Source organism: Lathamus discolor, chromosome 2, assembly GCF_037157495.1.
Source record: "Lathamus discolor isolate bLatDis1 chromosome 2, bLatDis1.hap1, whole genome shotgun sequence".
Classification (NCBI taxonomy): Eukaryota; Metazoa; Chordata; class Aves; order Psittaciformes; family Psittacidae; genus Lathamus; species Lathamus discolor.
The window spans coordinates 58,670,360-58,695,322 of NC_088885.1; the positions used below are offsets into that span (position 1 = coordinate 58,670,360).

At 40.4% G+C, this 24,963-nt stretch overlaps 1 long non-coding RNA gene across 1 annotated transcript; it reads left to right on the plus strand.

Moving 5' to 3' along the window:
- The first annotated feature begins 3,183 nt into the window (after positions 1–3,183).
- LOC136009224 (uncharacterized) lies at positions 3,184–24,963 on the plus strand. The gene is made up of 3 exons (XR_010610411.1): positions 3,184–3,209; positions 17,545–17,632; positions 24,693–24,963. It is a non-coding gene; the product is annotated as an uncharacterized LOC136009224 (long non-coding RNA).

Here is a 24,963-nt window from a genome sequence, read left to right on the forward strand (position 1 = left end):
AAGCTCAAGGTGAGCAGGCAGGTTGCTAATGTGGTAATTTGGTTTCTTTTCTTTTTACTTTTTTTTTTTTTATTATTATTATTTGGTTGGGAGGAGGGTTATTCTTTTATTATTTATTACTGTTTTAGTTCATTTTTCTTATCCAGAAATGCTGAGAGCTCAAAATAGAAATTTTTAATTGCACTGTCTCAGCTGCAGTCAAGTCCCTTCTCAAGTAGAGGCTGCAATCTGATCAAGAGCAAGAGTACAATAGCAAAGAGTAAAAGATTACCTGCCTAACCTAACTCGTTAAGACCACTTGGCACATTCTTCTAGTATATCCTTCAGAAGACTGATCCCATTCTCACCTTCACAACCTCTACTGCTGGATTAAACACCTTTCTTTTCCATAAGGTAACTCTTTTGCTGATAGAAGCTGAGGAAAGCCATAGCCAGGATTCTGCAAGAATGGATGACAAGAATCAGTAAAGTTATCAAACTGCTTTTGCATGAGAAATGCTCAGATATACTCAGTCTTTCTTTCCTGGAAAAGAAATTACAGGGGAGGATGTGACAGAAGGCATGAATAGCGGCAGAAACTGAGTAGGATATTGCTGTTTACTATCTCTTTCAATACAAGAAACAGAAATACTAGAAACGGCATAAAAAAATAGTGTGTGGCAAATTCAATACAAAACAAGGATGGACCTTAAGAGATGAATTACAGTGAATCTAGATATATATTTGAAGATATTTAGGCCTCCAGCTTTTCACTGCCGCCTGTGATTGTCATCCATAAGATGGAGTGATAAAGAACTGGAATGATAAAGATCTGAAGTGATAAAGAAGCTGAGATTAAACAGACTGAGTCAGCTGGGCTACAAAACCTATTTCCCATTTCTGTTTATCCTTGCTAGGAAATAATGTGGAGATAGGCCTCTATCACATGAATCAATGAACATGCAGATACTTACCATGGGATTAATGTTATTTAAGATTGCCTAAATGTCATGCAGAAAAAAGTGGAAGATAATGAGTCTAGACAATCTCTGTAGTCATTGGAGTAATGATAAACACACACTTGAGCTCATCCTGACACATGTTTGGAATACATGGGATGATCTGGATGAATCTGGAAAGGGACTTTTTGCAAGGGCATATAGTGATAGGACATGGGGGAATGGCTTTGAACTGACAGAGGGGAGATTTAGATGAGATCTGCGGAAGAAGTTCTTTCCTGTGAGGGTGGTGAGGCCCTGGCACAGGTTGCCCAGAGAAGCTGTGGCTGCCCCATCCCTGGCAGTGTTCAAGGCCAGGTTGGACGGGGCTTGGAGGAACCTGGTCTAGTGGAAGGTGTCCCTGCCTATGGCATGGGGTTGGAACTGGATGAGCTTTAAGGTCCCTTCCAACCCAAACCATTCTGCGATTTGATGATTCTATGATTCTGTGATCTACATTGTAGTGGTAAAAGTCACCATTCTCAAAAGAGAACCAGGTAGTCTAGGCAAGTAAGTGAGACTCTTGAAGTCTGTGCACAGATGCTGGTTTCCAAGTGTGACTCTCAATGCATCTTAGACATCTTCCACTCACTTGACAGCTGCTTACCAGTGATGCAACTCTCATTTCACTGCCTGAAGAGGGAGCCTGGAAAACTCTCATGAGACTAGAAATTTGATTTTAACATTCCACAGAGAGCACAATTTCAAATTAATTCCAAACTGAAAAGTTTGGACCAGATTTAATAGGTACTAGGAATAATCTAATTGTGGGTATAATAATTAAATAATTTAATTGTGGGTAGTATGTGTTCTGATGAAAAATGTAAAAAGTAGAAAAAAGAATTGCTCTGGTCAAAAACCAAAAAGGCAGTTATGACTTCACATGAGTTCTATATCCTTTAGTCAGTACAAAATGCAGGGTGTTTTGTTAAGCAATAAGCAGGCAGAAACAATTATTGTAATATGTGATGAGAGGTCAGATGGTATTGGCTGGTTTATTGCGTATTTGTACAAACAATATGACCTAATGGATGTGGTTATAAGCCCATTCGCTCGTCCAAAAACCTAAATCTGTCTCCAAAGCTCAAACCTTGAACAATCTGTTTTGTTTGGGTTTGTTTGTTTTTTTTTTTTTCCATTTTGTGAAATTCAGGTTGTGGTCCACAACATGAGGAATGAGTAAGACTGTATTTTATTATTATGTTTTCAACTTGACCTAGAGCACAGCTACTGCGTTATGGGAGGGACTGTGGCCTTATCACTTCTTTTGTCTATCTAACTAGTCATATGCTAAGAAAAGAAAGATAAGTGCCTGCTCTGTTACTTAATGCAAGAACAAATACTCTTATAATAATGCCTATGACAAAGCCCAAGCCTTCTAGCTAGCAAGAAACTAGTTGCTCTTCTAATTGTCCCAATACAAGACATGGCTTAAGTGAAAAGGCTGGAAGAATTTGGGTTTTCTTAGTTTGGAGAAGAAAGGCTGGAGGAGGTACAAAACCAGTTTTCGAGAGTCTTGAAAATTGTTTCAGAGTGGAAGAGAACAATCTGTTCTCTGTGTCCATGGTGACTAGATTAGGAAGACTTGAATACAAATTACCAAAAAAATCCCAACCCATTTCAAATTGGTGATTTAGACAGACTTCCTGAAAAACAGGGTAGCAATACAGTAAGTCTGATTGCTTGGAGCAGCAGTTGCCTCCACTGGGCACCTTTAAGCATAGGGTAGATGTCAGTCAAGGATGGCTTACGGCATTGTTCCTGCCTAAGGACTAAGACATGCACTGCATAACCTTTCAAAATCTTCTGTGATTCCCCATGTCACTCCTTTTAGTCTTATTCTCATAATTGGAGTACACTAGCTACTGTATTAGTTTGACTGTTTCAATTGGATTGAACTACTGAATCATTCTTAATTGCGGCTTCACAAAATCATTACCTGTTCCAGCTTCTACTGGTTCACTCAAATGGTAGTAGATTAGCTCTGTAAGGCATCTGCTTAAGCATATTTTTTAATTCAACCAATTCTGAAAATAAGTGTAGGCAGCACTAGCTAATTGCAATGAAGTCAAAGACTGCTGGGACATAGAGTGTTCAAAATGAACTATGAATAAAGCTGCTTACATCTCCTGAGTTAATGTTCACCTCCTGCTCACTATTAATAGCTTTGTCAAACTTAATTAAATGCTTCACTTTTTCTGAGCCACAGATAGGCAGACATTGAACATCAAGGTAAGAAAAAGATCTGTCAAGTAAACACAGCTTGCCCCTGGCAAGGAAAGTGGCAAGGGTGAAAGAATCGTCTATGACTATATAAAGCTTAAATTCCTTACTTCTTCTGCCTCTATTCTCTTTTCTTCAATACCTCCAGCTATACAGGAGTCTTCTGTGAAGACAGGAATTAATCTTTGGAGCTAGTTGATCTTGTGACCTTGGCTTCCTTTTTCCTCTGTGGGGCAGAGTGCAAGGAATAAGAAAGTTTTCTTTGGACTGGTTTCCGGCACTTCATTAAAAATCTTAGGTTAAAATCAGTAACATTCACATCCAGTGTGTGTAAAAGTATCTGTCCACAACTGAGATTAAGTTGTAAACCAGCCTGGTAAAAGTAAATCCTGAGCCAGGAGGTTCAATAATCTTCCAGAATTCTTAGCAGTGTTAAATGTAATTATCATGAATACATTTACTATCCATCTAAATACCTACTTTGGGATTTGTTGTGGTTTGGCCCTTTCCCAGAGGGGAATCACAGAATCACAGAACTGAAGAAAACCCTCCAGACAACTAGTTAGTCATATCTTCTTAGTGACATGATTTCTGACAGATATTTGTCAAACCTATCCTTAAAGATATTTGGTAAGGGAGATACCCCACCTATACCCACACAATTATTTCCAGTTCATGATTTTTTAGTCTATTAGAGATGGGAGGCTTCTTAAAGCATAATCTTAATCTCTTTACTTCAAGTGAAGAATGTGACTTCCTATTTTATTCTCCACAACAGATTCCTTCTTTCTTCTTCAAACACTCTCTTAGATATATGAAGACGAATATGTTCCTCATACGGGTGTTCTCTTTCTCAGCCTAAGCCAGCTCAAAATGCCTACCTGAGGGCATTTATGTATTGCTTGTCTTTTAGAGTGAGGACTAAAAAAATAACTTTTTCTATAACTAAAGTGTGGCTTGACATTAGAATTGAAACACATCATCAGATAGGCACACTCAGACTGATTTTAACGCACCTAGACTGGGCCCTGTTGTTGATGCAACCGTGGAAGAAATTAAAACTGATCAGAGAGGAAGATATTCCACAAACTCAGAAAGATACATGGTTGCCAGACTTTATGGTAGCTGTTTTGAAGCTAGCTCATGTGTGGTTGCGTGAACTCTGATCACAGCAAAAAAGCTGAATGTACTTAGTCGTAGATGACCGTCACCCAAATAGAGAAGGCAGGATTCAGTTGCTCAATGCCATTTGAGATGTTAGAGGGAACAGAGATCCATACAGGCCTGGCAAATGTGTCAGAAGACCTTTCAGCAGCTGGTAGCTAGACCTGTGAGTGTTTCAGCTGGTGTTTGAAGTGGTACTGAGTGGTTATAGCTGGGCAACTGAATTTCATTCAGACTGTTGATAGTTTGATTCACCTCATCCTAAAGAGTATAACTAAAATGAAGCAAATGAATTTTGCACTGTTAAGTGCCTATTTCTCTCCAGTGGTACAAAAGGGGCCTAGGCAACATCTCAGATAAAAATGTCTGAAGCTAGGTAGGATTAATTCCACTCAGATACTTCTGCAAGACTAGCACATGTTATAGAGATATCCATACCACCTTACTATAAACTATCTGAGGTTGTAGGAGCCAGCTAGCTCCCATAACAGAGAGCTCTGAATGGGCATGTTTATTTAGATTTCTCATCTGTTCAGGGAGCCAAATTAGTTTATATACTGTTCTACTGGACACTAATTGATACCTAGGTATCTTTCCCCATGAATGGTCTTGCACTATAAGTAAAAACATGAGTCCTGTGTATCTGAAGTCCTTTTCCCATGTCCTCTGTTGATGCAGTAGCACCAGATGACAAGGTCATGAGAACAATTCAGCATCTACTTTGGTTTCTCCTCACGAAGTCACGGGTTGTGCTGGAGCTCACTGCAAGTTAATTAGTGATGCTGCTTTCTTGGTTTATTCCACTTGCCCTGCCATAAAGCACTCGGGTCCTAGAGGCATTATTTTTTCCCTCATGCTCTGCAAAGTAATTAAAGGGAACAAGTTAGTGATATGTCTACTCCATCTGCCTGGTTTGATTAACCCCTTTAGTGCCACATATTAGGTGAAGAAGAAAGAGAATTTCAGTGGTCATAAGTCAATTCCAGCTGTTGTTACAATACAAACACCTAGACCCATTGCAATAGCAACACGTAAATAGAGAATATGGTAAAAAATAACCAGAGATTTTGAGCCACTGGACTGCTAACTTGTGTACTGATCAACCTTATATGATTAAATGTCAATAAATTGCTTTGCATGGGAGATCAATGCTTATGATAGTACCATTGTCCATCCCGTGCTTGGAAGATGTATAGAGAATTTTATGATGTAGTGGGTAGTGTTGCTAGACTGGCTAATTAGTATCATTATGAGTGAGTGATACTCTAGAACCAGCTCAAATTGCAACTAAGAGCATGAGATATGCTCATGTGAAATGAAGAGCAGTGGGAGTCGACAGTGTGATTTTCTTGCTTGCTTCCCAACACTTACCAGGTTGCCAATAGAATTATCAGTTATCAGCTGGGGATAGGTGGGAAAAAGCAGTGCAAAGCCATTTACCTGAGTATGCCATGCGAGAAAGGTTGGTTCAGGTAGTCAGATACTGTGGGTTTCAGAGCCCAGGTCAATCTGTTCACAGAAAAAGATATTTTACTGTGGATATACAGGAAACTCTCTTTGTCGTTCTATAACAGGCATTCTATGGGAAGGTGGCAGGACTGAAACTAAGCTTTTCTTTCTTTGGAAAGAAAAGTATGGGATTCGCTTTTTATATATTGGAAAAGTGAGAGAGTTGACCTCTTCCAAGGCCAGATTGAAATTCAACTTGGCTTTAAAAAACAAAAAGAATAACAACAAACAGCCTTACTGTAGCTGTGTCCTGTGAAATTGAAAAATGTAATCAGTCACAGCTGGTCTCCAATAATTTCATGCCACAGGGCTTTGGGAGCCTTTATATAGTAATTAAAGAAAGCTTAGGCTGAATTAGTACTGGTTAAAAGATAGGTTGCTTCAAGGGAAAAAAAAATTGCGATGCAAGTTCATGTCTGCAAAGAGCTATTGAAAAAGAAGTGGGAAGGTGTTGATTTCTGCCTGAACTGCCTCCAGCATTTGCTAAGTGTATTTGCTTCAGCCCACCTGGCAAGTCACATTAGCAACTGCCTTCTGTCTGACCTGCCAGACCTGCCCCCCCGGCTGACCAGGAATGTGAACCCAATGGAAACACTGAGAAAGGGGCAAAATCGTGCTGGTTCACCGGCTCAGGCAGTGGGAGCATTGACCTGAGTCCTGGGGTCTCGTCCCTGCTTGCGCGACATTTACGTCTTTCGTGTTAAAACAGCCACTGCAAATCTCACCCTTGTTAATACTATTAACCAGGTGACCCTGTCTTGCGCTTAGCAGAGGGAAGCGAAGCTACAGAAAAAACACCACCAGCAGGCTATTAACGTTGCTTCAAACTGATACGTTAAGAGTTTTTAAAGGACAATGTCAGAAAAGGTTACACTTTCTGGCAGGTCAAAAGTTAGTCCCAGGGAAGAGGAATGAAGTGTGAATGAGTGTATGACCAGGCAGTAAGCAATCTGCACAAGGTCTTGCCAAAAGCAGGTGTCATCTCAGTTAACTTATTAGTTAACTTCTCAGTTAACTGTTGACAATCTAGATGTCTCCAGCTGAATTATCCATCTCCTAACAATCAGTGTTGAGCAATAGGCATTTTGGGGTATCTTGCAGAAGCCGTGTGATTTGTTCAGCTTTGGTCCGTGGTATACAAAAAAGGTGTGGACAGGCTGGAGGAGGGCCAGAGAAGGGCCACAAAGATGATCCAAGGACTGGGAAGCCATATGAGGAAATGCTGAGAGAGCTGTGTTTGTTCAATCTACAGAAATGAAGGCTCAGGGGAGACCTTATAACTCTACAGCTACCTGAAAGGAGGTTATAGTGATGTGGGGTTCAGTCTCTTCTCCCAAGTAACAAGCGATAGGACAAGAGGAGATGGGGACAAGTTATGCCAGGGGAGGGTTAGATTCAATATTAGGAAAAATTTCTTCTCCAAAAGTGTTGTCAAGCACTGGAACAAACTGCCCAAGGAAGTGCTGGAATCACCACCCCATGATGTTATTTAAAAAATATGTAGAAGTGGCGCTTAGGAACATGGTTTAATGGTGGACTTGCAGTGCTGATTAACAGTTGGACTCAATGATTTTAAGGGTCTTTTCTGACATAAACAGCTCTATGATTCTATGAAAATGGAGGGAAAGTCCTCTGAAGCCACGCTTAATGCATAGCAGCATAGCTATGGTGAATGGTGAATGGTTCAGATATATTTGTTTAGCATCCAACTTATCATATGCATTAAGTCTTCCAAAGAGTCACCGTGGGGGTGCAGACATGTGTTTTGAAGACAGATCCCTCAAATGGCTAACCACAGAAGTGTCTGGTACAGACACAGTGTACTCAATAGAAATGGAGGAATTACGAGATTGTCGCAAAACTCTCATACAAAGGGTAATTTTCAAAAGTCATATTTCTGCCAAATATGTGTGAATTTTACTTTAGAAAGTGACATGACTCCAAATTCCAAGTTTTCCTTTTTCGTTTTTTTATTTTTTAACTTGGGCAAAGCAAAATATTTTCCCTTACCTTATTTGTGGAAATGCTGGATCATGTTAACTTTTTTCTATTTAAATAAAGAAGCTGAACCCCTTCATAGTGTCTTTCTGCACAGAGAATTCAGTGTCAGCATCAGCATCAAGAAATGAGTTGTTTACATTAAAAGGATCATGATGCCTTATCTATATTGGGACTATGCATATGCAGGCAAAAATTTTAATGAAAGAGGAGGACTGATTGCCATGCAGCTATACACCTATGCCCCTGACCACTACAGTGTACCTCCTGTTTCCGCTGATGGCAGCCCTCTGTTTTCTTTCATCCAGCCAACAACAGCTTCTCGCACTTTGAGTGACTCAACCCTTCCCTGTCCCAGTCTGTCACCTACTGAGAGCCAATGAAAAGAAAGGCTTCCTTGAACCTTCCACAGCAGTGCTGCTGTAGAATACTTAACTTTTTCTTTCAGGATTTGTCACCAAAAACATGTACATTTTTATACTGTTTCTTTGTCTTTCTGTAGCAATGTCCATGTGACAACCAATGTCACTACTCTTCAGACCTATATTCTTCATTCTTACACTACAAAAGCACCCTGTGACAGGGACACTGTATCCCGATTGTTGTATGAAAGAAGATACACATAAATACCCTTAATGGGTTTTTTCAAACCTGTCTTTTGGCAGAAGAATCAGCCTGAGGGAAAGATGCCCTGGCTGGGTCTTCCTACGTGACTCACTGCTTGTTTGCACCACTGCCCTGTGACTTCTTCCCCATCATATCACCCTCCCCAGGTGCAAGACCCACCTAACAGAGGACAGCTGGAGCTGACAAGCTGCTTCTGGATGATGTGGTCATTGAGGAGTATCAGCTTTGACCTCTGCATGTGAGGAAGCAAGATGAAATTTCAACTGGTTGGCTTGTTCTTGTATTCAGGGCATGCAGTTAAAGAGTATGCAGATATCAAATGGGAGAGCTAATAAGGTACCACCATAAGGTATTACAGATGAGCAGTGATATATGCAGATGGCTCACCCTAACACTACAAATAAGAAAAAGAAACAGGGGGGGAGGTTTAACTGAATTGGTGAAAAAGAAGGAATTTAACAGCAGAACAATACAATAAATATTAACTAAAGATATGAAAGTAACAAAGCCAGAGGCAATGGGGAAAATGTAAACAAAGGAGTGCTGCTCATATGTGGAGGCTTGGAGAATATAAAGGGGGACACTGCAGAAAAGAAAAAAGGGGAAAAAGGAATATAGCATTGAAGCAAATCATGGGAACAGGGCTGTTCAGCAGCCCCTGTACAGCAGGAATTCTGTGCCTGATTGGTTTAGGAACTAAAAGTTCACTTTTTCCACTGTATTTCTGCCTGAACTGTTTCTGTGATTAGGAGATATGTAGAGTGGTTTAACCTGCCACCTACAAGATAGTGGAGAGTTGTCTTTTTCCATGAACAGGGTAACAGTGCATTTTCCACCTACCAACATTACCTCATCCTCTCCCTGAACAATGTGAAGACTTAGTATGGTTGCTTTGTTACCCAAAGGATGCGAAAGCAAACTTCAGCCCTCTCTCAACCTGCCAGTCTTGCTGCTGGAGATGCAGGCCACTATACGGTTGGCTTTCTGGGCTTCAAGATCACACTGCCCAGCCTTGTTGACCTTCTGGTCAACCAACACTCCCAAGACCTTCTCTGCAGGGCTGCTCTTCCCTTGCATAAATCCAGGCATCCAAGTGGTCTGTCTGAAGCTGTTGTTGTACCTACCAGCTCCAGCCATAGGCAAGGATTTAATTGTTTAATGGGTGATATGTAATACTAAAGAATGGCTCCTGCCCAAGGACCTCATAATGACAAAGACCTTACTGATAGGTTCTAATTAGAGATTTACAGAAAGAGTGCTCGAAAGGCCATAGGCTCACTACAGATCTCACCTATTCACAATCAAGAAGATAAATCACTTAAAACTTCGTTAAAATTATTTAATAATTTGATATATCAGACTCTGAACTTAACATATATTCTTGGAGAATAACAGGTAGCTCCTGAAAATGGTTCAGCCCATTAGAGATCTGACTTACACCCTAGATACTTTTATCCAATAACTGGGAGGAGTCTTGACTGTGTAAGATCCTAATTTAGGTATCTCATTTTAGTGCCCACAGCCAAATGCGTGGCTCTAGGCTTTCATGTATGAGAAATGAAAGAAAGCCCTGCAATGAAGAAGACTCTGTTCTTAATAGGCAAGTCAAGAAAGAGGCTGAGTGTAATAAAAGAGTTAGTGTTTGCATCACACAGAACTGGACTTAGTGGCCATTCATGTCAGATCCTTTTGACTTTAAGCTATTTGGATTGTTGGCATGTTTTCTTCACAGCAGTGAAGGGAGGCCCAGAGAAATTAAACCACTTGCTTTCATTCATGTGGGGAGTCTGTGGACAAACTGAAGAACGAGAACAGATCTCCTGGGGACTTGTCTAATGGCTTAACCATGAGATCCTCATTCCTTCCATGCTGTGACTGCTCGCCTTCCAGCTGTCTTGCACACTCAGGGTCGAGGAGGGTTGAATACATTTGGATAGCATACGGCACAAGCTGAATTCCTGCCAAGTGTTTAGCCTAAACTTGTGATGTTCTCTTTTGAAGTTTTAAATGAAGTGGAGTAAACATTTCTCTGCTTTTAAAAGTCAATTTAGTTTTAGTCTTCTCTATGATGCTGGTCTTCCTGGTTCCAATCAGATGTTAGTGTGGAAATTATTAGAATCTTCAACACTATTCTTGTATAATATCTAGTCAGGCTACAACAAAACTTTGTATCTTTTTCTCCATCCTTCTCTCTCCCTCTTCTTTTCCCTCCTTCCTTGTCTCCCTCCTTGTCTCCTTTCTGAGCATATTTACTAGTCTCCTCCAGTTATGCCAAAGAGAATACAGGTGAAAGGATCAAATATTTTTGAAGAACACGTTTAGTGGGGTTTGCAAAAATATGGAGCACAAAAATACGTAGCTTTCTTCTTGGAAATCTAGAAACTCTGCCTACATAGGAATATTTACTTAGAGATCAAAAATACATGAACCAAATGATACCAAGCTATTAATTACTTCAGTTCTTTCATATATCTCTCCTATTGACCTCTGCTGCATTGTGTGATAACCACAAGAACATCCTCAGTAGATGGAGCAGACACCATTTCTCTCCCCTACACTCTAAAAGCAAGGGAGAGAAGAAAAGGAATGACCATGTGGCCCTCCATTCTCTGTCCAGTGGTCTTTAAGGGTTTTTCTAGGTTTGCCTGTAAATTTGGATAGTTTGTATGCATGGGACATCCTGAGTAGGTCTGGGACTTCCAGTTCACTCAATTCCTTGTACCAGTACAGGCTGGCAGCCATCTGGGAAAGATGGTTTGCAGGAAAGGACTTGGGTGTCCTGATGGACACCAAGTTGGACTGTGTCAATAAAAGTATGGCTAGGAGGTCAAGGGAAGGCATTCTTCCCCTCTATTCTGCCCTGGTGAGACCTCACCATGTCTGCTGGGGTGTGTCCAGTTCTGGGGTCCCCAACATAAGAAAGACACGGACCTGCTTGAGTGAGTGCGTAGGAGGACATGAAGATGCTCCAGGGGCTGGAGCACCTCTCCTGTGGATACAAGCTGAGAGGGCGGGGTTTGTTCAGCCTGGAGAAGAGAAGGCTCTGGGGAGACCTTAGAGCAGCTTCCAGTACCTAAAGAGGCGAACAATAAAGCTGAAGAAGGAGTTTTGACAAGGGCAAGTAGGGATAAGACAAAGGTTTTTGCAAGGCTAGGACTGTGTCTGTTCTGAGTCAAAGTGAGGAATCTGCTCAGGCAGCTGGGGCAACTTGTTCCAAAAGTACCTGCTCTTGTCTTCTTCTGCCTCCTTTCCTCCTATCTCTCTGTCCTGGTGGGACTTCTTCCCATGGCAGGGCTGCCCAACTTCATCTCCTGACAAAATGAAAGTCCCCTTTAGCTATGCTTTCAGGAAATTCTGGGTACAGCAGATATAAATCAAAGGACATTTAGGTGGAAGGTAATGTCAGCTTTGCTGTCCCACCCTCGTATGGAGTCTCAGAATGATACTTTGGCTTAGCAGTGTGCTGTGGAGGTGAGCGCAAGGGAGAATAAAGAAAACGTTGAGAAAAGACAGTGGCATGATTATGGTTCAGCTAAATCCAGTTTTAATTTCCTCAAAGTAGATGTCCTAATTTGCAAATTACCGTTCTGTGATAGATATCCTGTGTCCCACACGTAGTTAAAAGTCTCTTAGGATCAGGTGGCAGCTTATTAAAAGTAGCAAACCACATGCACCTCTTGTCTTGCATTCATGGTTTGGGTTGAACTCCTCTGGTTTTGGTTTGTACTAAAAACCTTGGCCTTTCCAAAAAAAGAGGCTCCTACAGTGTCTAAGCTGAGCTTTTTATTTTTGGTGTTTGTTTTTCTTTTTTTTTCCCCTATAACTGGAAGGAGCATTGTCTTGTGTTTGGGTGGTCAAATATAGTTTGTGCACCTTGGAAGCAACCAAGGGTTGTTATTTTTTCATCTATCTTTCATAATAGCTGAAATCTCCCAAGAAGTCCCTTAGTGCTGAATTCACAGGCTGTCTGGAATTTAATTGTGGGGTCAACATGGAACATTCTTCCTGGAAAAAGAGATGATGAGGTGGAGTAGTAAAGTTGGTTAACCAGAAAAGCAAACAAAATCTGCCATAGACATTTATTAGCATTTAAAATAGAGTCTTGTCAAGCAATGTGTATAAGTGTGTGAGTGTACGCGTTAGGGAAGGAGGGAATTTTCATAACTGGGTGCTTGAGGGAGAGAATAACAGCCATTCAGGGTGGGCAAACAAGGCCAGGATGTACCCTGTAATTTTTGTAACGAGAAAATTTGGAGCAGGATGCTCGGCATCTGAGGTAAACTCAATGTGACAGTCTGCCAAGGAAATAGAGTTGCTATGTTAAGCATGATTTAGCATGGCTAAGGTATCCCTTATCTAGTGAAAGAAATTTAGATTATACGGTATGAAAAAGCTTGTTCTGTTTTCTCTCCTCACAAACACTTGTAATGACACTACAGTCATTAATAGATCTCTACCTGTATCTATTTCCCTCTATAAACTCTTGTCAAAATAACTGATACTAAAATCCATGTACACAGAAATACACACACACACACTAGGAAACTACAGTTTTCTATGAAACAGAAAATTGAAGTAAAAATTCAAGTTTGCACTGAAAAACAGCAATGTTCAAAGATTTCAGCCAAATGACATAACGTTCTTTGGTGGATATGCTTGTTTTCAGAACCAGACCTCAACGTAATTTTGACTCACTTGGGCTGCTGTTGTGCAAGAGGAGGTAAAGGTACAGCAACCAGGAAACTCTTCCATGGTTTTGATTCAATCTGCATCTTCTATGAAGTTGATAAGAAGTAACTTATCATCTGTCCTAGTGCAGGGCTGGAGGAGAAAGACTAAGTAATGATGTATTGAGAAGCAGAATCCTGAGATGGACATGAGAGATGAAGAGGGACAAAGTGGTTGCTTACCCCTAAGAAGACTATCCAAAAAGCCAGGGTATTCAGAGGGATTTTGATAATGTACATCTCTTTCCTAATGCCGTACAAGGTAGCTGTATCTCCCCTCTTTTCCAGATGAAGTTATTGTACAGAGAGTCCAAAAACTGAACCATGGTTTATGGAGACCCATATTCATGATTTTTGAGTGTGGAGAGCTAGAATTAGTGATAGAGATTTGAGGTGGCTGCTTTAGTTCTGCTTGAATTATATGAAAAGAAATCTGATTTTGAAAAAGCTAGACCTCTGCATTACTAAAATTTAAAGACTCCAAAAACTGATTTCTCTCCAAATAATTCATTCTGTTGGAAATGCCTTCACCACACCATTCCAAATCAAAATTTCTACAGAAGTCATGCCTGGCTCTGATATTACTTCAAGCATTGAAAATCTTGAATTTTAAAGACAGATCTGTGCCACACATAAACTTTCTGTCTGCCACACAACTAAACATTCTGTCTTTGTCACCTCTTACTGTTAATATACTTCTCAGCTCATTTGTTTTTTTCAGAGCCAAAGGATCAAAGCATGAAGAACTAGTGTCCACAGATTCCACCATACCAAGGAATAAATATGTCTCTTTTTTTAATTCTCTGGGATTACAGGATTGAAAGCTAACCTTAATAGTTTTCCAGCAAGACTGACTTCTTATTGTGCTTCTCTAAACTTGTTAATGAGAACACTTCTTTTAAGAGTCTAAGAAAATATCAAAATGGACAATGCCTCACTTCATCTTTTAGTCCACCCTTTTTATGCAGCTTCAGTCTTTTCTTTGTAGCCCTTTCCCTTCTCCTTGGCCTATTGCTATTACCCTCTATATATGTGTCAAACTATTGATTGCCAAATGTAACTCATGAGTTAGTAAGTCTGGGAGATTAAGAACTGAACTGTGCACCTTTTTTGGCACCTCTCTACAAGATATTAGCACGTGGTGACTTGCCAGGGAACTGGAGGGTGGAAACTGGCCCTTTGTTGACAAAATCTGGTCTAATTTTTTATTTTCTTGCCGGCTATTGAGTAGCTTCAACTGAGGAGCCACCATCAAGTCCCAACGGGATTTAATGGAAATTGTAACTAATCATCCTCCTGTTTCTCTGTTAACCCTTCCAACATGCCGCTTCCACTTTCTTACCTTCCTCTTGCTTTGATGGTAGCTTCCCAGGAACAATAAATTCGGGAGTCTGTGTGTAATTGAACAGAAGTGACTGCTAGCAGTCACAAAAGAGCTTCTGCCCATGGACAAGGAGAGCATGAGCCCTGTGTCATTCAGACACATACTTAGAATCATATAATCATAGAATCACAGAACAGTTAGGGTTGGAAAGGACCTCAAGATCATCTAGGTCCAACCCCCCTGTCATGGACAGGGGCACCTCACACTAAACCATCCCACACAAGGCTCTGTCCAATCTGAGCTTGGAACACTGCCAGGGACGGAGCACTCACAACTTCCCTGGGCAGCCCATTCCACGGCCTCACTACCCTAACAGTAAAGAACTTCCTCCTTATATCCAATCTAAACTATCCCTGTTTAAGTTTTATCCCATTACCCCTTGTCCTGACACTACAGTCCCTAATGAAGAGTCCCTCCCCAGCATCCTTATAGGCCCCCTTCAGACACTGGAAGGCTGCTATGAGGTCCCCACGCAGCCTTCTCTTCTCCGGGCTGAACAGCCCCAACTTTCTCAGCCTGTCTTCATTCGGGAGGTGCTCCAGTCCCCTGATCATCCTCGTGGCCCTCCTCTGGACTTGTTCCAACAGTTCCATGTCCTTTTTATGTTGAGGACACCAGAACTGCACACAATACCCCAGGTGAGGTCTCATGAAAGCAGAGTAGAGGGGCAGGATCACCTCCCTTGACCTGCTGGTCATGCTCCTTTTGATGCAGCCCAGGATACAGTTGGATTTCTGGGCTGCAAGCGCACACTGCCGGCTCATGTGAAGTTTCTTATTGACCAGCACCCTCAAGTCCTTCTCCCCAGGGCTGCTTTGAATCTCTTCTCTGCCCAACCTGTAGCTGTGCCTGGGATTGCTCCGACCCAGGTGTAGAACCTTGGACTTGGCATGGTTAAACCTCATAAGGTTGGCATCAGACCTCTGCACAAGCTTATCAAGGTCCCTCTGGATGGCATTCCTTCCCTCCAGCGTATCAACCAAACCATATAGCTTGATGCCATGGGCACACTTGCTGAGGGCGCACTCAATCCCACTGTCCATGTCACCGATAAGGATGTTGAACAAGACTGGTCCCAACACTAATCCCTGAGGGACACCACTTGTTACTGGTCTCCAGCTGGACATTGAGCCATTGACCACGACTCTGTGTGTGGCCATCCAGCCAGTTCTTTATCCACTGAATGATCCACCTATCAAATTGATGTCTCTCCAATTTAGAGACAAGGATGTCACGTGGGACAGTGTCGAACACTTTGCACAAGTCCAGGTAGATGATGTCAATTGCTCTACCCCTGTCCATCAGTTCTGTAGCCCCATCATAGAAGGCCACCAAATTGGTCAGGCAGGATTTCCCCTCAGTGAAGCCATGCTGGCTGTCACCAAGCACCTTGTTGTTTTTCATGTGCCTTGGCATGCCTTCCAGGAGAATCTGCTCCAAGATGTTGCCAGGCACAGAAGTGAGACTGACTGGTCTGTAGTTCCCTGAGTCCTCCATCTTCCTCTTTTTGAAAATGGGGGTTATATTTCTCTTTTTCCAATGATCAGGAACTTCACCTAACTGCCATGATTTTTCAAATATGATAGACAATATGTACTTAGGGTGTATGACATTTTTCAAATATGATGGACATTGCATATTTACCCTGTGCAATGGCAATCAAAGATCTTTCAGACTCTTCAGGCAGAACCTCACCTTTTTTCTCCCCCCGAAACTAACTTAAGTTTTCTTTATTTTTCATATATTTATGAAACACTTCTCAGTGTTTTACTGATCTTTCGGAATAGCAGATACTGGGAATCCTTTCTACACACAGTTGCTCGATGGCTGAATAGATGCTAAAGCCATCTATGTGTCTCCCATATTTATTCACTTTCTAGGGATTCTTTTCATCTTTTATGCAGAAATGGAGCTATGAAAGTGCTGTTTCTTCTTTTCCACTGTACACCTACACAGGCATTTTTATATTTTGCAGCTTCATTTAACTTGATCTCCCTTACATCTCTTTTGGCATGGACAATTCCCAGCTCTCCTTTTCACTGATTATCATTTTGGATTGCTGTTGGCTGCCCATAATCTTTTGGCCCCTTTCCACAAATCCTCTGTCCTCATGCATATTCTTGGCGCTTCCCACTTGAGTGAGATCTGTGAGTTTCATTCATGATTGTGTTCATTTCTCTGTCAGATCATATATGAGGATGTTAACTAACACTGATACATGTGGATATTCCACTAACTGCTTTCCTACAATGCCATGTAATATTATGCGTGATTCATTACCCTCTATTTTTTGTTTTCAGTATCTCAGTGAAATATTGGGATATGCAGCTGTTCACAGAGAGGCTGATTAAATTCATGTGGCAAGAACAACTTCATGAGCTATTGTCTCACATGCTTTGGTACAGACCAGATATTTTATATCTACTGTAATAATTTTAATCTTGTTATTCTGCTATAACAAAAATAAACTGAACCCACATGTATCTGAACTTAATCTATCCGTTTATTTTCATATGAAGTCAATGAAAAGCACAACTAACTCAAAACGGTAGCTTCCCTCCACCTCTTGTTGCAAAGAAAAGATTGAGACTTTTACTAACATCGTAACTGAATGTTGCTTTAGCAGCTGGGACAGTGGTCTTGTGAAAAGGGTGTTGCTTTTCCACCATATGATACAGAAGGAACCCTGGACCTGCCTAAGATAAACCAGTCAAGTAAATTACCTTTTAAGCTCTTCTCCTGTAAACATAAACTGATTTTCAAAATAGGAATACATTCATTCCAAGTGTATTTTTGCGAGTGGAGATAGTGAAAAGAGAGATCAACAAATAGATACCAGAAAATAGATAGGAGAAAGTACAGGCTGTGTAAGAAAGAGAGAACATGGACAGTTTCTTATCAGACTAGCATGACCACATTTCTTTACTTTTAACAGGGAAACCATGTACCGCTTCTGTGTCCATATTTCTGCTTCTTCTCGCAAGTGCCCAGCTGCCTGCTCTTTGTGTCAGTGCCTGAACTTGGTCAGTATCTGCTGCTTTTATGAGGTTGTACCTTATTATTTTCTATGTTTCAGTGGTAACAACAAAAACTCTGAGATTGTCCTGAAATCTATTATGCCTTTTTTTTTTTTTAAGTTACTAAACGACTTTGGTGTTTTGCTGTTTGGTTTTTTTTTTTAGCAAAATGCTAAAATCTTTCCTATCAGCTAAGTCTACAAGGATTGCTTTGTTGTAAGCAAAACATTTACCCTCAAAATAAAATGCCATTTGGCAGGAGGTTCCAGGAAAGCTGGCTCCTCCACCTCCCTCATATGTCACTGCTGCTTCCCCAAACCCAAACTAAGCAGTGATGGGATGATCAGTTGGATGCTGTCCTACATCTTTTATTTTTTCACATCTTTTGCCAATGAAACTTCAAGGGGACAGTCTTTAAGAACAGAGATCAAATAAGAACCAGGAAGTGTGAATAAAAAGCTTCATTTTCTGGTCCTCGGGCAGGGAAAAGATGTCTGTTAATTTATGAATGAATCAGATTTGCACTGGAAACCATTTACAAGGAATGTGTTCTTGGTCTCTTGCTTCATGCTAGTCAAAGCAAAGTTACCTACTGATGTCAAGCTGCATATAGGCTACCACTGTTATGCTAACCCTAATGTTAATCCAGGCCTTCAGCATGAATGATTCGCAAGTTTCACTACAGAAAAAGGTCTGCTAAAACCTCCAGACAGTTCCTCTGGAGAGCTGAGAGTGTATTTAGATCCAACTGACATCTGTATTTGGATTAAAATTGCATTCTTAGTTATATTTCTCCTCCCACCACTTTAAATCTCCAGAAAGGCATAACTTTAGAAAGGAAGACCACATTCCTTAACAGCCAAGAGGAAGATTTACAAGCCAGATGGTGATACTTAAAATATGATGCAAGTTAATTTTTCCTCTCTTTCAATGTGAAAACATCACCATCCATTTCTCCTACTATCTCTGTCTCAAGACGACTGAGTACTCTAACCTCACTAAATCCTTCTGCACTAATTAAACACCCTTCCCTAGCAGTGATAGAGACATCGGAAGATACACCTTCTCTCATTAGAAAGCAAAAGCTTATGTACATAGAAATAATAAATCGAATGCATAGAAAAGCTCTTCCTGCTGTCCCCCCTGAAATAAGATTCTGGCTTTTATTAAAAAAAAAAAAAAAATACCAAAATGCAGGAAAAAAAAAAAAAGAAGAGAGGATTTAAAAAAATATTTCTGGCTTTTGGCGGTCACAGTTTATATTTTCAGGTTATAGCCAATGGATTTTGGCAACTGAAATCCAAAAAACACCAGTGGCTTTGAACAAATTAAAACAAAAAGTAAACCAGCAAACCACTCCAAAAAAAACTTTTTCTCAAAATATACCTTTTTCTTCTCAAGAATGGTTTAGGATAAAATGCTTCAGTTTGCAACCACAAAATGTTTAGTTTAAAAAAAAAAAAACAGTAAAAGCTTTATTTCTGGCTACCATACTTTACTTTCATGAGAGCATCAGGACACATCTGCAACTTCAGAGCTCTGCTTGGGAAGAAGGCTTAACGCTGTATTTTGTTGTGCATTGCAAAATGAGCCTGTGGCTTATGATGAGGGAAACTGAGTGAAATTATAGGTCTTGCGTAATACAACAACACCAACTGAATGGTTTAATACCACTTTTTGGCAGTAGCATCTAGGAATTGATAAAACATTGTGAACGTTTGCAATGATACTGAGAGGACTTTATTTTCTCCCATGTTGTGGTCTCCTTGCATGTCATTCATCTGATGATACACAGATGTAAAAAAATTAAGCTAAAGAATCCCACTTTAGCATTACTCAGAAAACACTAAGTGTTGGAAAGCATTTCTATGTCCAACAAAGAATCTCCCTGGTATATCCTATTGCCACTTGCGTGTACCCAGCTTCTGTCTGGAGATCAGGAGTGTGCTGGGGGTAAGAAGAAAACATGCCCCTCAGCTTTTCCTGTTAATGATAAGAGATCTTCCTGATGTAGCTGGAGTAGCATAATTAGAAAAATGTGTAAACTTGAGCCAAAGACTAGCTAAAAAAAAACCCCAAAAGTGTAAAAATCTGTGTATATTCATAACAGTTTCCTCAACACGCCGTAGTTCCACATTCTCATCTCCAAGGCCCCAGACATTGTAAAAACCTCTCAGTGCCTTTTAAGCAGTTAGAGCATTTTAACAGCTGGTCTTCAGCAGTGAAATACTCTTTCAGAAGAGCCAAATCTGAGTTTGATTGTAACAGCATTCATAGTTTGATGGTCAACCACCACTGTATTTCCAAAAATACTGTAGATATTACAAGAGGAAACTACAACAGTGTTTTGTTTTGCAGTAGAAGTGCAGTTTAGTACCAAACCCCACAGTCATCTCATTTATTGTCCGTTGGCTCATTTAGAAGGATGGCTTGGAGTGTGCAAACTGCAATTTTTAGGGAAGAAATAAAAAGGGCAGCTCTACCACAAGCACCTAACACGCGCTCTCTAAGACACTCCTGGCAACAAGAGGTTTTCAGTGTGAAATAATGAAGTCTATAAAAGATCTGCTTGCTGTCTTCAACTACCTAATAGGAGTCAGGGGAAGATGTAGGCAGACTCTTCTTGCAAGTGCATAGTGATAGGAGTAAAGGCAAAAGACATCAGCTGAAAGAAGGGAAATGCCCTTTAGATACTGGGAAATAAATAATTTATTGTAAGGTTAGTCAGATATTGGAAGACAAGACAAGAGAGTTTAGGGAATCTCCATCCCTGGACATATTAAAAACTTAACTAGACCAAGTTCAGCAACCTGATCGAAACTGATTCTTCTTTGAGTGGGGAGCTAGATCTGACAGCTTCCAGACATCTCCTCCAAATAAGAGCATTTAATGCCAAATTTTTAATCAATAAGACAGCTTCATACCACATGAGCAGTGGCTGCATTTGGTCCAGACACCAGACCAAACTGAGTAGGAAACAAAATCCTCAAGCCATGTGTAATGGATTTAGAGGGACCACACCATCACCTTCTTTGATGACTTGATCTCTTTTTATTGCACCAAGTAAACAGTTATGCTAATATTTAAAGAGACACAAGTTTTCAGCCAGAACAAATTTTTCTGTATCCGGTATAAAATTCATAGAATCAGTTTCAACCCCCTGCCACAGGCAGGGACAGCTTTCACTAGACCAGGTTGCTCCAAGACCCTTCCAACCTGGCCTTGAATGCTGGAATGGGGCAGACACAGCTTCTCTGGGCAGCCTGTACCAAGGCCTCACCACCCTCACTTCACAGGGAAGAACTTCTTCATAAGATCCCATCTAAATCTCCCCTCTCATTTTGAAGACATTTCCCCTTGTCCTATCCCTAGCATCCCTTGTCAAAAGCCCCTCCCCACTTTTTTTTTTTTTTTTTTTTTTGTTGTCCCCTTTAGGCACTGGAAGCTGCTCTAAGGTCTCCCTGAAGCCTTCTCTTCTCCAGGTTGAACAAGCCCAGCTCTCTCAGCCTGTCTCCATAGCAGAGGTGCTCCAGCCCTCGAAGCATCTTTGAGGCCCCTTCTGGACTCACTTGAGCAGGTCCACATATTTCTTATGTTGGGTGCCCCAGAGCTTGACACTGTTGTCCAGGGTCAGCCTCATAAGAGCCGAGCAGAGGGAAAGAATCCCCTCCCTTTACCTGCTGGTCATGCTTCTTTTGACACAGCCCAAGACATTATTCAAAAAAAACCCAAGGCAAGGTTTCTGTAAACTGCTTGATAATCCTGAACGATAGATTAAATTCAGGTATGGTATACTTTGCAGTTCGCTCTCTCTGTGCTACCATAGTTGAGATATTTTAGGTATTTAAAGTCCACAGAGTGACATAAACTCATTGGCATTGTTTCGTGCAATATGAACGACTTGATGTGGCGGTTACTGATAGCAAAGTGCAAATGAGTCTGGCTGCAACCCTCCATCAGTGTGTGGATTCTTTCTTGAAGCTATTATAATTTCTGAATGTCATTGCTGTCAAAGAACAGTTGCACTGCACTCCTTGCATCTGTCAGAACTCAGCATAGAAACCTTTCCATAGATACCAAAGGAAAAACAAAATATACATAGAAGCTCCCAAAAGACGTTTCTACCTGAATAAGAAGATAGAATAAGCTTTTGTAGGAAGCTTTCACTGAATAAGAGCATTTGAGGACTAAAGCTTGAGTAAACATATTAAACGATTGTTGGATCATGCCCTTCAATCCTATTGTTTCTTATCATTGTACCTATCCCATAAATAACTGAATAATGTCCCTCTGACTTATCTGCAGAAACCAAAGATGCCTGATGGGTTTATATTGTTCACTGTAATACATTCATTTTATTAGTCCTTTCATAGGACTCCTTTCATAGTCCTTTCATAGTAACTCTTGTGAAATTAATAACAATCAACCTCAATATTTCAGGTCTAGTACTGAAATTTTACTTAATTCTTTTTCTTATCCTAATTCTACCCTATTACTCATTTATGTCATTTTTATAAAATGTTCTTCCAAACATAGATGAACACTTTTTCCTTTTTTTTTTTTTTGGGGGGGGGGTTGAAACATGAATCAAAATATTAGCAGGGAACTGTGTTCTGCTCTGACACAAAAACCAACCAGTCTTATGCAGTAACTTTGGCAAAATAAAAGAAGGTCAGAAAGCTGATTTGGGTCAAACTGATAGAAGGTGTTTACAAGACACAGTTTGCTATCCTTTTAGCTTTTAAAAATAAAATCTTTCTGAACATCTATTTTAAACAGAAGTACTATTTCAAAAAACATGAAAATTGAAAACTCCAGTCAAAATGCTTTTCTTTCCCTCAGTAAATTGGTTAGAAGTGAAAATAAAATTAGCCATCTATATCTACATTACTTCTATCAGCTTCCTAGCCTTTCCCTAAATAACACTTATTTTAGAGATTTTAACTACTTCCTCACTGTTTTTAAATCTTCAGGAGGAAATTCTTTCCTGTTAGGGTGGTGAGACACTGGAATCGGTTGCCCAGGGAGGTTGTGAGTGCTCCATCCCTGGCAGTGTTCAAGGCCAGGTTGGATGAAGCCTTGTGTTGGATGGTTTAGTGAGAGGTGTCCCTGTCCATGGCAGGGGGGTTGGAACTAGATGATCTTGAGGTCCTTTCCAACCCTAACCATTCTATGATTCTATGATTCTATAAGTCTCCACAGCAGACTGAAAAAGTCAAACACGGATTTTTTGACAACTTTTGGAAAGAACTGAGGCTCACCTCTCTCCAGAACCTTTGTTTGTGCCCCACTTTCTCTCCCCATTTCAGTTCCTGGCTCTCTATGGTCTGTGGCGTCCAAATTCCTGACAATGCCTAATCTTCCTGCCTAACTGTCATAATTTCATATCTAGCTGCCAAACACAGGCTGCACAAAGAAATAAAACCCATTTTCCCCCCTTTCACACAGTGGGGAAGCCCATAAAGATTCCCTCATTAGCAAACATACAGCTGCCGGCGATGCTCTTTAATAGCTCCCTTTCCCTGAGATGCTTTATAGCTACAAATGAAGACTGATCACAGGCCAAAATCTCCCTGCTAAATAACTCACACAAATGAAATACCTTATTTGTCTGACCATTTCCCAGCAGTAAAGAGAGCATGAGCATGCCTATGGCATCTCTCTGATCACTGCACTCTGGACTGTAATTACCTGTGCATCTAAATGTAAATCACTGCAATGAAAAGCACACCTATTGTCCACAGAACACCATCACTGCCTGTGTTTTATTTATAACAGAAGGAAAGAACATACCTGCTTCAAGTTGTTCTGTTGGTGAGATGTTCTTGTAAGGTTTTAATCTAGTCACTCAGCAGTCTCAAGAGACTGGTGAAACTCTGTGCAGTAGAATAAAATCATGGGGTGAATTTTTGGAGTTGAACTTCTGTGGCAACACATAACATAGAAGGGCAAAGCTACATGATAATGTCGATGCATTAAAGACCATGCAAGTATATAGAATAATAGAATCATAGAATATTTGAAATTGGAAGCGACCCATGAGGATCACCAAGTCCAGCTCCCTGCTCCTCACAGGAATATCTAAAAGTGAACCATATAACCGTATGACTAAGAGTGTCATCCTATCAATAAGCAAAACACTTTTTGGGAACTTTTGCTGAGGATTTTCCTGAGAAATTTCTTCTGGCATTCACCTAAAATGTTGACTCCTTGAACTTCAGAATAATATAATGAAGTGAAATAGTTCCAATCTGCTACATATCTAATAGGCTTCACCTCAAGAGAAAAAACAAAGTTAATCTTTGGGAAAGAGAACATTTTTGCTCAAAGATATGAGTTGAAAAGCTGATGGAGGGATGCCTATGAAGGTAGGCCTAGTACTCCACCCGAGTGCTTTCAGGGGAGGTACAAATGGAGAAAAAAATTTGAGTTCTTGTCTATGAAGCAGGGGCAAAAACTATTCTTCCACTACATGGGTATGCTGTGGGTATAAAAGTTTGTGTGTCCCATTGATATACTGATTAAAAGAATTATATGAGTGTTAGAGCAAAGAAACATTCAAAGCCAATAGGGCATCCAAAGGAACTTGGATCGTCTTGCTGATTTCCTCTACAATACCAGCCACATCTTTTGGCTTCTTTTATTGATGGCACTTTATGATTTTTCTTGTTTATTTAGAATATACATTCAAAATTGAAGGCCAAGTATCTGTACTGTATCAGCTGCAAAGGGCCTTTGATCTCAAATGTATGTTCTAGAAAGTAGGACCACTAATTTGAGAGTTTATAGATGATGTTTTTTGATTAACATTAAGACAGTCCAGAAGATCAGTGTAATGAAACTGACCTGTATTTAAGCTCTTAATCAGGATTTTTAATGAGAATGAGAAATTTTATAGGGAACAGGTTATCTTAGCATTTCAAAGATAGGGAAGTTGAAAAAAAAGTGACTCAAGCAAGGGAAACCATGAATGAAATACAGAGTTTTCAAGCCTTAAGGGCAAGTTTTACTTTCACTGACTACCCTGCCTTTTTCTAAGACAGTTACTACCCTATTTCCTCCTTAGACACAGAACAGCTCAACAGGACTATGAACTTCAGGCCAAAAAAGAGTAGTCAACTGCATGTTTTGCTGCTGGCCTGAGTGGAAATCTTGGCTCTTTGCATGTAGCCTGGAAGAGAAAAGGACTTCATTTTGAAAATTGCATTTTGACATTCTTGAAGATGGATTGTTGCTCCAAGGATGATATCTTGCCATGACACATTCATGAAATAGCTTAAAGTTTTACTGCACAACTAATTTTCCAAAGAGCAATAAAAAATCCCACTATTGTACAA